The sequence below is a fragment of the Athene noctua genome, chromosome 3 (assembly GCF_965140245.1).
Source record: "Athene noctua chromosome 3, bAthNoc1.hap1.1, whole genome shotgun sequence".
NCBI lineage: Eukaryota > Metazoa > Chordata > Aves > Strigiformes > Strigidae > Athene > Athene noctua.
Genome location: NC_134039.1, coordinates 24,441,525 through 24,453,609, shown reverse-complemented (window position 1 = coordinate 24,453,609; position 12,085 = coordinate 24,441,525).

Genomic DNA, 12,085 nt, shown 5'->3' with positions numbered 1-12,085 from the left:
CACACAGGCAGTGTAAATGGGACATTAGTATAGGAAGAGACAGAAGTAACCACTCACTAAGGGCAAAAAGAAGTCCTCAGCCATGTCTTTGACAAATATTTTGATGGGAACTTCTTATGTCATGCAGTCTGAATGATGTCTCATGCCAGAAGAGTACTCCTAGTTATAAATCCTGTAAACAACAGATTGCTCTGTAAACAGACACTGGTGCAAGGTCCTGGCCCAAAGAGTTATTTCATGATGGCAGGTCACTAACTCATTAAGCATATGTAGTTCCAGCTGACTGTTAATGAGCATTTATAACTAACAAATGCTTGCTTTTTTTTTTAAGTGGCCAATTTGACAGAGAAAGTGCACAAACAGTGCTCATCCCATCATCTTTGCTAAAACTGTTTGATAATCTACCTCCTCTTGACTGTGAAGTTGTTGAAAAGAGTCTGACTGTCTATAGCAGCTGCTGTCCTTGGTTATTGCTAAACAATATCTGCCAAAACCACAGGAGTTCCTCCTGTGTACCAAGAAGCAATAAGTGGTGTACGTTAAGGACAGATTTTAACTGCATGTTATTGAAGCAGTACAGTGTGGACTCAAGAGGAAACAGGAATGATTAGCTGAGATGGTTGTGGCAGTGGTGGAAGCAAGGATGTAGCATACAAACCTGTAGGAAATCTGACTTCATTGGTTCTGTAGTTCTCTTGCATGTTTGCTTTAATCTGCAGACCATCAAGTGAAGAAGTTGGCATCACTAGGGTCAAAGAGAAATTAAATCATTAAGTAGTAACCCTGGCAGTGCTACTGCATCTGTACTCATTTCCTTTTGCTGAAAATAAATTCTTTGCAGACGGCAGTAAAACACTTCCTAGAAGAGACTTTGTCTTAGCCACCATATTATAAAATAATCCTATAGATCAAGAAATGTTTCTTTTATCTTATTCTTGACTAGCCTAAAATTAAAATCCCTGAATAATTTTTCTTACTCTTCTGTGGGTGGGAGTAAGTAGTTAATGACATGATTTTTACTATACATGAAAAAAAGGATAATCTTGTGTTTAAGGGATGATAAGAGGAGCTGGTGTTTCAGGTCCTAATTTGCTTCAGAGTTTGCAACCTGTGAGAAAAGCATGAACAGTAAAGGATAGTTATACCAGTTAATTTTGTGTTCTTTTAGTACAATATCTGCACATTCAATTTCATATTAGAATTACATGTCTGGATGTGTATGAAATTAGATTTTGTTTCTATTATGAATTTATTTTAAAATGAGACATTCAGGATGCACTGCAGGGTTGTGATTAATCACAGAGTCATATTATTTGTGCTCCAGGACTAAATGAACATAACTCTAGCTTACAGGAAATTTCTTACATGATTGCTCATTGAAAATTTTAATTAACTCCTTGCAAATACATTGGTTTGAAAAGTCTGGGGAAAACATTTTATCCGGAACTGTGTTCCAGACTTCCACCTTTCCAGATCAAAATAAAATATTCCAATACCCCTGTCTTGAGCACAGCTTGCATTGTCTTGTCTGGTGATCTGGATGGAAGAGGTACAGAAATCTGACTCTGCCACAGCATGGCATAGTGGAAGAATGGGAAATTAGTGGCATATTCCTTTCACAAATAGAACCATATACCTTCAAATGTTAGGTGATGTCTCAAAGAGATTAAAGATAACGCAGAGGCAATGCTTTCACAAAAGCAGGACTAGCTGTCATTGAAGCCAGCTGTATGGCCTTCATGGAACAGCATTAAATTCCCAAAACCTACAGTCCGTAGTGTTTGGCTATTGAGGGTAGTCCTATGAAAGGTGGTACATTTATAACTGAGTCATTAGGAGAGAGAGTGACAGATCCCAACTAGGAAAGCAATCCACTTATTATGGGAAAAATGCTTTCTCTAGGTGAAAGCAAACAAGGCCTATGTCCATATGCTCTCAGTACTTCTCCTGAGAAGATGAAGAGTCTTGTAACAAGCTCGGTATTAGCTGTTTTGCTAAAAGAAATGAGAGGAAACACAGGAAAAGAAGCCAAGCACCTAAATAAACTGGAAAAAAAATGTTTTCTCAGGAATTGCTCTACTGTTTCTTTACAAAACATGATATCATCTATCTGCTTGTATTAATTACTTCAGGTTCTTAAAAGAAACAATATTCCTTTCCAGAAATGAAATTAGGAGGAAGTCGCTGGGATATGAGGAAACCCTGTATTAAATCTGAAGATTAAACATCAGTTCTGTATTAAATTGATTTATGGGCATAAATGAATGGCTTTAATCTTAAAATGAAAGCATGAAAAAAAGGGCTGCCTGTCACTGCATAAACAAGACCAAACTTAAAGCGGACAGGAAGGAAACAATGTAGGTAAAAAATATGGGCACATTACCTGGACTGGATTCAGAAAATCTGAATTCTGTTCCACTATTTACCATGGCATTGTTATAGGATTTGCAGTAAGACTCTAGAGTGGGATGTCTATGTAGATTTAGGTGAAGTCTCATTTTAGGCACCAATGTGCCTCCTGTTCTTGGCACAGAATTTTCTGTCATCAGTGTTTCCCAGGAATGTAAATGCCTGCCTCCATACATGTCTGACCATCCCCTCATAGGCTTTTGCATTGCCTACTCCATCTGATGTACATGTTTCGTAAAGCAGGACATATATCTCATCCTAAGGACAGGTGAGTCCTATACGCTGTAGTCTCTGATTACCCACCTGACAGTGTATTTATATACACAGATTTATACATTTTGGGGCATCAGACTTATTACACATTTTCCCAGGTGGGATGGCATTATCTGTTGAGTCAGTCATCTGAGTAAGTAGATAAGTAATTGGCAACATTGGCAGAGAAGAAGAGTAACACCAATTTATGAGAGGAGTAATCTGAAGAGACATGAAAGAAGCAGAGAAACTATTATTTCCACACACTACAAGGAGGTTATGTAGGATAGAAAGCACTAACAATTGCCTTGAAAATCCCACTGCTTGTTTTTATTCTGGAACTGGAATAAACGAAGTATCAGGACATGCAAGAGATGCCACATTGATGGGAATAAAATAGACTGTTTTCCGTCTTTCCCACATTGCTGTTTCCAAGTGGAGAATCTTCTCATCATTGTTGAAAACTTCAGATGTTTACATTTCTATTCTTCACCACCACCCAAAAATATTCCTTTGCTGTGGAAACCATCTGTCTTGATAGGAGGATGGAAACATTGATCTGATTCTGTGGAGATGGAGACACTAAGTTTCTCCTCAATATGTTTCATGCAGTTGTAGGGAAACACATAGTAATTCTCTGAGCTAACCCCTTTGTTAAGGCAAGATTTAAAACCATTACTGTAAGATGAAAACTGATGATTCCATGGAAGGGGGGATCATTCTTAAACTATTCAAACTGGCATTTCATGTTTCTTCCCAGAAGAGTCTCATGACTTGTCTCAAACAGCCAAACCAATTATCTTCAGAAGAGCCAGAGGTGTCCACCTTTTACAGACTACATTTTCTTGGCCAGCACCATCTTGTTACTGTCCACTGACTGATTTAACAGCATAGGTTCTTCTCCAGTGAAAATACATTCTAATTTTAGATATACAACAGAGGCAGGACTAAAATGGATGAACATATGTTTCTTTGAAGGTTGTTTGCTAACAGTAATTATTTTTACTCCCAATAGATTTGTCAGGACCTCCTCTACCATTTATCTCACAGAGCTATATGGAAAGTGAAAAGCAACTTTCAGAGATAAGTCTTTCAAAACCAGTATGAAATTCATCAAACGAATTGTTCAGTGGTTCAACCAATCTTAACTGTGAGGTTGGAAGCTGGTGGGAAGGAAATATTGCTGCCATTTATCACACTCAGAAGACAGGTAAGATGGATCAGCATTAAAACAGAGAAATTCCAGTCAAATCAAAGCTGATCTTAATGAACATTGTCCTTTACTTCTGGATACACGTTTTCTAAGGTCCAAGCCTATCTTCAATACTACACCTATGAAAGTTTCCCTGAACAAAGCCACCAGCTCAAGTCTGGAGCACATGGTGGGTCTGTCCTCCAATTTTTTTCATTCCCCTTGCTTTAAATTCACAAAATTTAAATGGCCTGTGACAGCTTGTTCTTTGCTAAATACAAGAATATCTTGCACTGAAGGCTAAAAAGTGTATTGGAAAACCACAGACATGCACACTACTTCTGACCTCTGCAAGTCTGTCCATGACTTGGCTCTCTGAGGGCAGTCAACAGGAGAAGCATGGGGCCTTTAAGTGTTCTAATACTGACTCATTCCTAGCTCTGCATCTCTGTTCTCCTACACACTCACCTACCCTCTCACCAGCTAATAGACAGAGGAGGCCTAGTCCTTCCGTACAAGTGTCCACAATCAATGTCTGTATGAACCTGTAGAGGGAACAGCTAATTTTAAAAGCTCTTTAGATGAACACAGGTTGTAAAATTAACCAGTTGCCAGAAGATAAAATATAAATGAGAAGTAGCAATTCTTTTGGAAGGCAAACTAGTACAAACACCAACTGGAGGAAATACCCATCCTCACTCAATCCTTAAATCGTGATGTGATGGCTTTCTGAAAGATACATTTCAATTTAACTGAAATTTGTTGCAGTGCAACAAGGTCCTCTTGCCTAGGAGATAAGATTATTTTCATCTATAGGTGGAAATACAGAGGGAAAGTCTGCAGTTTATGCCATACAAAAGGATCAGCTAGGTTAGGACAACTTATTATTTGTTTAAAAAAACCCAAACACTCTCTATATCAGGTCATATAATGAGAGAAACATGTGGTGCCTGACTATATGACTCCATGTAGGATGCCAGCTCTCTGCCTCCTGCTCTTCTCTTGCAGAGGTGGGAGGGATAAGTTCCTAGATCTGTGGGAAAGTGAGAGAGGAGAAATCTACATCCATCTCATTGTGGAAAACTCTGGTATCTGGTTTTAGATGCTGTAACAGTTCTAGACAAGCTAGAGTACAGTCACCATAGACTAGAAAGTTGCTAATTTTCCTCTGTGTTTAGAAATCTCTGTGAGCAGTTTCCCTGAAGAAGCAAGGTCAGCTTACTGCTATCAGCAAATGGGACCTTGACCATTCTGCATGAACCAGCCACATCACAACTCAGATAGGTAAGATAACACATTTCCAATCAATCCCTCTCATTCAGAATGCCCTTTTGTGTTGTACATGATGTATAAAAAGAGCAAAACATGTCATACATAAGGTTAGACTGCAGAGGCATCTAGTTTAATGAGGGACAGAACAAGTGATCACAAATTAAGGAATGCTGTGCTGAGCTGTAGGTGCTGCAATGTTATGAAAACAATGTCCTTGCAAATCCCTATTATCTTGCATCAACAGAGAAATAAACTGCACTTTTACCTGTTGCTGTCTGCCACATATAACCCAATCATAAAAAAACTATCTGACATACCCATTGACCTATTTTCAAGTTGGAGTTTCTTTCTGTGCTCCTAGGAAAAGCAACACAAGCATAATTTTCCAGACTAATGATGAAAGTTAATCTAATGCATCCCTGTGGAATTCTCGTCGTTCTTTCTCTGTGTCTTTATTTCTTCGTTTGACTAAATGTGTGGCTCTCCTTCAGGTATAAATAAGTCTAAATTACAGTAGAAAACATGAGTGGCACCACTGAAGCCTGTCACATGAGCTTGGGTACATATAGCATATTTTTCCCCTTGTGATGGCCAAGCTATGGCTATGTTTTCCCCCGTGTTTTGCAGAAAAATGAGCTGAATATGAAGGTATCTGGAAGGAGGATGAGAAATAGTCAGAGCATGATGGATGACAGAAAATTAAATAATTCCATTTATTTCTTTTGAACAGAAAGTTACACCTGTGAAGAAATTTCTTGTGTCAGAATAGTATAACCCAACAACAAATAACAGTCATACATTAGAATTCCAAAATCATTGCACTTTCTTCAGAAAAAATGCCCAAGATTTAAAGTGACAAGGATGGATTAATTCCCACTTTGCTAATAACACACAGGAAATCAGCTTTTCCCCTGTTGTTTTAGTTCAATCTATTGCCCTTCTTCTTCTTGCCTTCCTGAAGTAAATTTTCATGCAAAACTGCAGTTCACTGTTAATCACGTATTTTGCTTTGTCCTCTTGTTGGGTGAAATGATTACAGTACTTTGGCTTTTTCAACATACAAAGTACTTTCCATGTCTGACTTTGATTAACAACTGCCTTCTCTGCTTTTTTTCAGAAGACTAAACCTTGGCTGTTTTATTTATGGAGTGGTTTCCCTCATTAACGACTGAAGGCCTCTTTCTCTCCATTGCACAAATAGTTGAGTAGCCAAAGAAGACTAATTGAAAACCAGCCAGGAAAAACCCTGCATGGGAAGGCATTTGCTACCCCGGGAAATTAAGAAGCTGGTAGGAGGGGGACTGACCTGTTTTGAGATAAAGACCTGTTTATATTCTGAAGGGCAGCTTGACCTGTCTGAAAGATGTAATTTCCTGCAAGGGACAAATGTCAAGAAAAGAACATTGTACCATCTTCAGCTTCAAAACTGAGTTCCTGTGCATGGCAACTCTTGTTCAAGAAGCCAAAATCAAAACAAAAGGAATTTCTTATGCAAAAACATTGCCTACTGAATAATGAAAATCTGGCACGGCTTTTAATTGCTTCAGAGTCAGTGAATGCTCAGAAGCAAAGCTCTCATATTTTGAAATGGCCTTAAAATCACTGTGCCCCATTTTTTTTTGCATACGGTTCCTAAGAAATAAGAGTAAGAATAAGAAATTGTAGACATATTCTGCATATCCCCATATTTTTGCATTTATAATTACTCCATCTGACTAACAATTAAGGAGACTCGGTACAATTAAAATCTGAATGCAATTAGTGTGTAAGGCTGCAGCTGCTATAGGCAACAGCTTATTCAATAAATAAGCCAAGCAACCTGAACCTTCCCACTGGGGGACTTCATCCACAGTGTTTATCAATTTGTTACAGCATCTGCAATAATCCTCAGCAGCTGCAAGTACTATGAGAACTGGAAATGAACTGGATAAGCCAAGAGCCTATTGCCAAGAAAACATTGACATGCCTGCATTGCAAAAGTGTCAAGGTAGATATTTCCTTGCTTTCTTCAAGACTAAATATTGGATCCAGACTTTTTTGGCTTAAAACTGAAGTAGCCTGTGGAGAACCTGAACCACTGACCGTTTCTTCTCATTGACCTCTTGTAAGTCTAAGTATATTCCAAACATCCCCTGAGCTTCTCTTTTTCTTCTATCTGCATCAGCTGCCAAGTGCCTAAATCTTTCTACCACCTGCTTTTTACCAGGCTCTTTTAATTTCTGTCCAGCTCAGATATGAAGCCTAAATTGGGGCTGACAAAACCGTTTACAGAGAATGCAGCTGCAGGGATATATTTTAAGTTCAGGAGTCAAACATTTACACACATTGAAACTGAAACTCACTGAGCTACATACTTGTGATATGTCATCTAGTCATTTACTTGTACTGAGGGCGCTTATTTTGACATCTGAAGCATGAAGATTTTATATCAGGGTACTGTCCTTCAGCAATCTGAGACTAACCTCATATGGTCAGGAAAAAAACACTGCAAGGAAACTGTCTGGAAGCATTTCCATTTCCCTAAAACTGCTGTCTGCATGAAGTCAATAGCTGTGCTGTTTACTGAAGTACTGAAGAGGAAAAGAAATAAGTAATGCCTTAATAGCTGTTATCAATGTGGGCTATTACAAACCATTTCAGCAGCTTGATGGACTGCAGAAAAAGTAATTTTCTGTGAGGAAACCACAGGGTACAGAGCTTTAGGAAAAAGTATTCAATCACTATAAGCAAAAATGTATGGCATCTCCACTGGACAGGATTTATTGCACAGAGAATCATTTTACAGGTGTGCTCTGGTGGGTCTAGGAACTGTGAGTCATTGAGCAGTTTTCTCAGTAGTTTTTAATTATAACAGCACATTCTTCAATTATTTGACTTCTGACACCTGAAGTCTCTCTGCCACTGTAGCTTCTTGTTTCATTTTCTCACCCAGACTGCTGGGCTTAGTTGTTTATACTTACAAGAGGGCCGACGTGTTTATTCCCAGAAGTGAGTGGATTTAAGGCTGTGAATGGGGCTGTATGGATGAGGGTACTTGAGCTTATGAAGAAGTCACTGACTACTCCCACCTCAGCCTGGGCTTTTCTTAGTCTCTTTTCTTGTAATGGTAAAAACAGAGAAAAGTACAAGGTAGGAAAATATGGAAGACGACAACAAACAAATTAAGGATGTTATGAAACCAAGAAAGATTTTTTTTTTTTTTTTTTTTTATTAAGCTAAAAAGTAGTTAAGTTGGCAATATGGTGATGCTTTAACTGCTTAGATGTATGCATCTATGAACACCTGAGTCTGTATCTGCCATAATCGGTTTTGTTGCATGTTTCAATGTGAGAACAATACAGACTGGCAAAGTAATCTGTTCCCGCGGGTTGGTTGCAATAACACATTCGCAGTGGCTGAATGTCTCCTGATAGCGAAGTGACATAACAAACCTCCTACCAACAACAGAGCTTCTCCCATGTTGGTAGAAGATGGAGTTTCTTTGTTTTACTCCTTTTAAATGCAGTAAGTAAAGACTTATGTTAGACATTGATGTATTAGAAAATGAAAACGAGTCTCTTTACCTGAAAACAGGAGTAGCATTTTTAAGGTATCATGTGTGGTAGAAAAAAAAATCTTCATAAAAACCCAAAATAACAAAATGGTTAATCAGTATATGGACACAAGAATAAAGACATAGCTTGAACGAATGCATTTCATTTTGTAATTAGACTGAAAGTATATACATCACTTATAATGAGAGCTCAGAAGGTTGATGGAAACTTGCTAAGCCACAAGATGCTTAAAAAGAAATGTTCAACTATGTACAAAATTTTAATTTATCTTCCTTCCAGTAAAAAACATAATGAATAAAAGCCTTATGCAGATCCTGCGGTTGAGATTGAATACAATGGCGCTTTAGTTTAATCTAGTGCTCGTTATATACAAGTGTCACAAAATTAATCTTTTATATATCAAAAGGAAATCACTCAGCAAGAGATTTTGCCTTGAGTATGCCCTATAAGAACATAAAAACACTGACAAATTGTATTCCATATCCACTATATTGCACAATGTTATCACCATGATAGAGACGTAAATGCAGTGTTGGGTCATTCTGATACTGGCAAGTCTATGAACCACTGAATGAATAACTCTTCCCCTGCAGTACAATGATACATAAGCCTGTCTATCCTCAGACAAGAATGAAAAATATATATGCAAGGGAAGCTGAAGTTTGACCTGGAAAGCTTATCCCGTGTTTGGCAAACCTATTTTATAGTGTATAAAGATGTACTATGGAAGTAGCTCTCCTGAGGGAAGGATGGGGAAAGAAGAAGTGTTAAGATTTCTTAAAGAGTCAGGATGGATTTTAAAGAATGTTGATGGAAACCAATAATATTAATAAAGCTTCACATTTCAGATATAACATCTTTTCCATAGTCTCTAATGCATTTGCTTTGTCATATAATAAAAGGATTGTAACTTTGTGGATTATTAAGTAAACTGAATAATTCATATGAATGTCACTGAGACATTTTCCTCACTAATTGTGGTGATCCAATCCTATTTTCTTCTGCCCTGCTATCAGACTGCCATCAGATAATGGATTAAAATATATGCAGCAGATTAAAATGGTGATGTTACACACTGTTCACCTAGATTACAACAAATTGTCTATAAGAATATAAAGGAATTACATACAAAATTATTAACCATGATGACAAGGAGGATAATGTGTTAGTACAAATATAGAGATCAGCCTTCACTCATGCATGACCAAGTCTATAATAGAACAGCAGCCTGAATTCATAACAGATATGCCCAATTTTATTTTGAGGTGTGCTCCAAAACTACCTTTAAAACCAGATTTACTTCTTCCCAGACAGTGAGCTGTGACATACAGGCACAGAATGCTGATGGGAGGTGCCTCTTTGAGCACTAAAGACCTCCCTATGCCCAACCTTGCCACTAGACATAGCAAAATGTGTTACCCCATTTGAGGAGGGAGGATCCCAGGGGCACTTCTGGAAGCCGGCCTTTCAAAGTGATGGAGACCAAGACCCCAAGTAACATAACAGGGCTGGGACTTGCCACACAAGCATTGCACAGCCACAGCGCTGTGGCTGCACATGTGTGTGGGGAAGGGCTGAGAGCAATATCTGCTTCTTGCCACTAACAGAAATAAAACGCTATTGGTGGTCCTGGCCCAATTCTCTAAGTATTGATTAAAGAGATTTAGAATCCAATTAATTAGATATGAATTACCAACCTGGGGAATTTCTGAAGCTGCAACAACTTAAGTGAAAAACCTTTGATGTATCTTCATAGTACTCCTGTATCTAGATCTCTTTACAACAAAAGAGAACAATGAAATTTCTGAACATCATCACTGTCAGGGAAGCCAATTTTCCCCAGCTTTTTATCTTCTTTGGAGCATAATATTCTACCTAGCAAATTTAAGTACATCTTCTCCTGTCCAGCCCCTGTTGTGTCAGGTTTGCAGGTTTGATATTTTTACCTAAAACATGCAGCATAATCATTTATTACTTTTTTATAAATCAGAAGTACACCACTTAGTTTAAGTGGAAAGCATACCTCACCATGCAATCCACAGTCTACCACAAAATCTTAATAAAGAGGATTCCTGGGAGCTGTGCAGTTGCAATTACAGATGTAACAGGAGATAGGATGGTTTGTTCACGAGGTTTCATAAGATGAAAAAGGTTTTTATCATTACACCTGTTACTGAATCTGACAGAAATATGCACACAAAGAGGCTATGTCTCCCCCTCCTTACATCCTGTCCGCTTAGCTGCCCTGAATCTTAATTGTGCTAGGTTGAGGCTGAATGTTTTTTCTTCAGAGAAAAAAATAGACATTAATCGTGCTTAAGGGCCAGATGCAGACCAGAAGGGTAGCAGCATGAAAAATAGGCACGTGACATTAACACAGCGTTTCCTATAAACTTCTTGTTTGGAATCAAATTTTCCTCCCTTGTCTTTTCTCACCAGTATCTCCTGTTCCTTGAGCCACACATCCCTCATTTATTCTCCCTCCAGCCTTTTGGAGACTGCAGTCCCTCCTGCATGAAGCCAGCCGCCAGTGGAGACCTGGCCTGGAGACCTGGCACTTGGATAAGCAGGGAACCCTGTAGGGACAAAAGGTGGCACCAGCTGATTTAAATGCTTCCAAAAATAGGCAGTCCCAAAAAGATGTTCTATGCCTTTCCCTGCGTAAGAAGCACCTCCTGCTTCCTACCACTGCCCAGAGGGAGAGACCTCCTTGGCGTCCTGGGGAAGGCTCACAGCCTTTGCTCCCCTGCTCTGAACCCACAGCAAGGTCCAAAGCTAGCCTGTAAGCAACAGGATCCTCACTCTTAATATGTGGGGAAAGGAGAGAAAGCAGAAATAAGGAGATCTGATTATAACTGAGCAGAAAAAATTTGACAGATGTGGAGAGAAAACACACTCAGTACCCAGCATCGCCACCACTAAATAATAGGACCTTCCGTTTGCTGACTTTTCTACTTCAGACACATGTTATCAGTCTAAATGTACACAGCAGCACTTTACTTGTTATACTGAGCAAAGAGTCAAATGCCAAAAATTACTAAAGAGGAAAAAGTGAGATCAAGGTTAGAAAAATTAAGGGACAGCATCACTGAAATTTTCATGCTTCCTCATTATTAGGCTGGCTTAATTTTTAATGGTTGAATATTTTCAGTAGCCAAATTGATGTTTGCAAACACATCCATTACATGCAATTCTATGTCAGTTAATCAACCTAACAATTTTTTAACTAGCAGAAACCTTTATTCAGCTATTTGCTGATCATTATTTGGGTGGCAAATTATCTCTTTTCATTTGGCTTTTTTTCCCCCTTTCCTGACTGGCTGAAACATCTAAAATCAGAAAAAAAGAAAAAAGAACTAGCAAAAATGAACTTTTACACTAAACTTCCATTAATAATTCTGTTAAT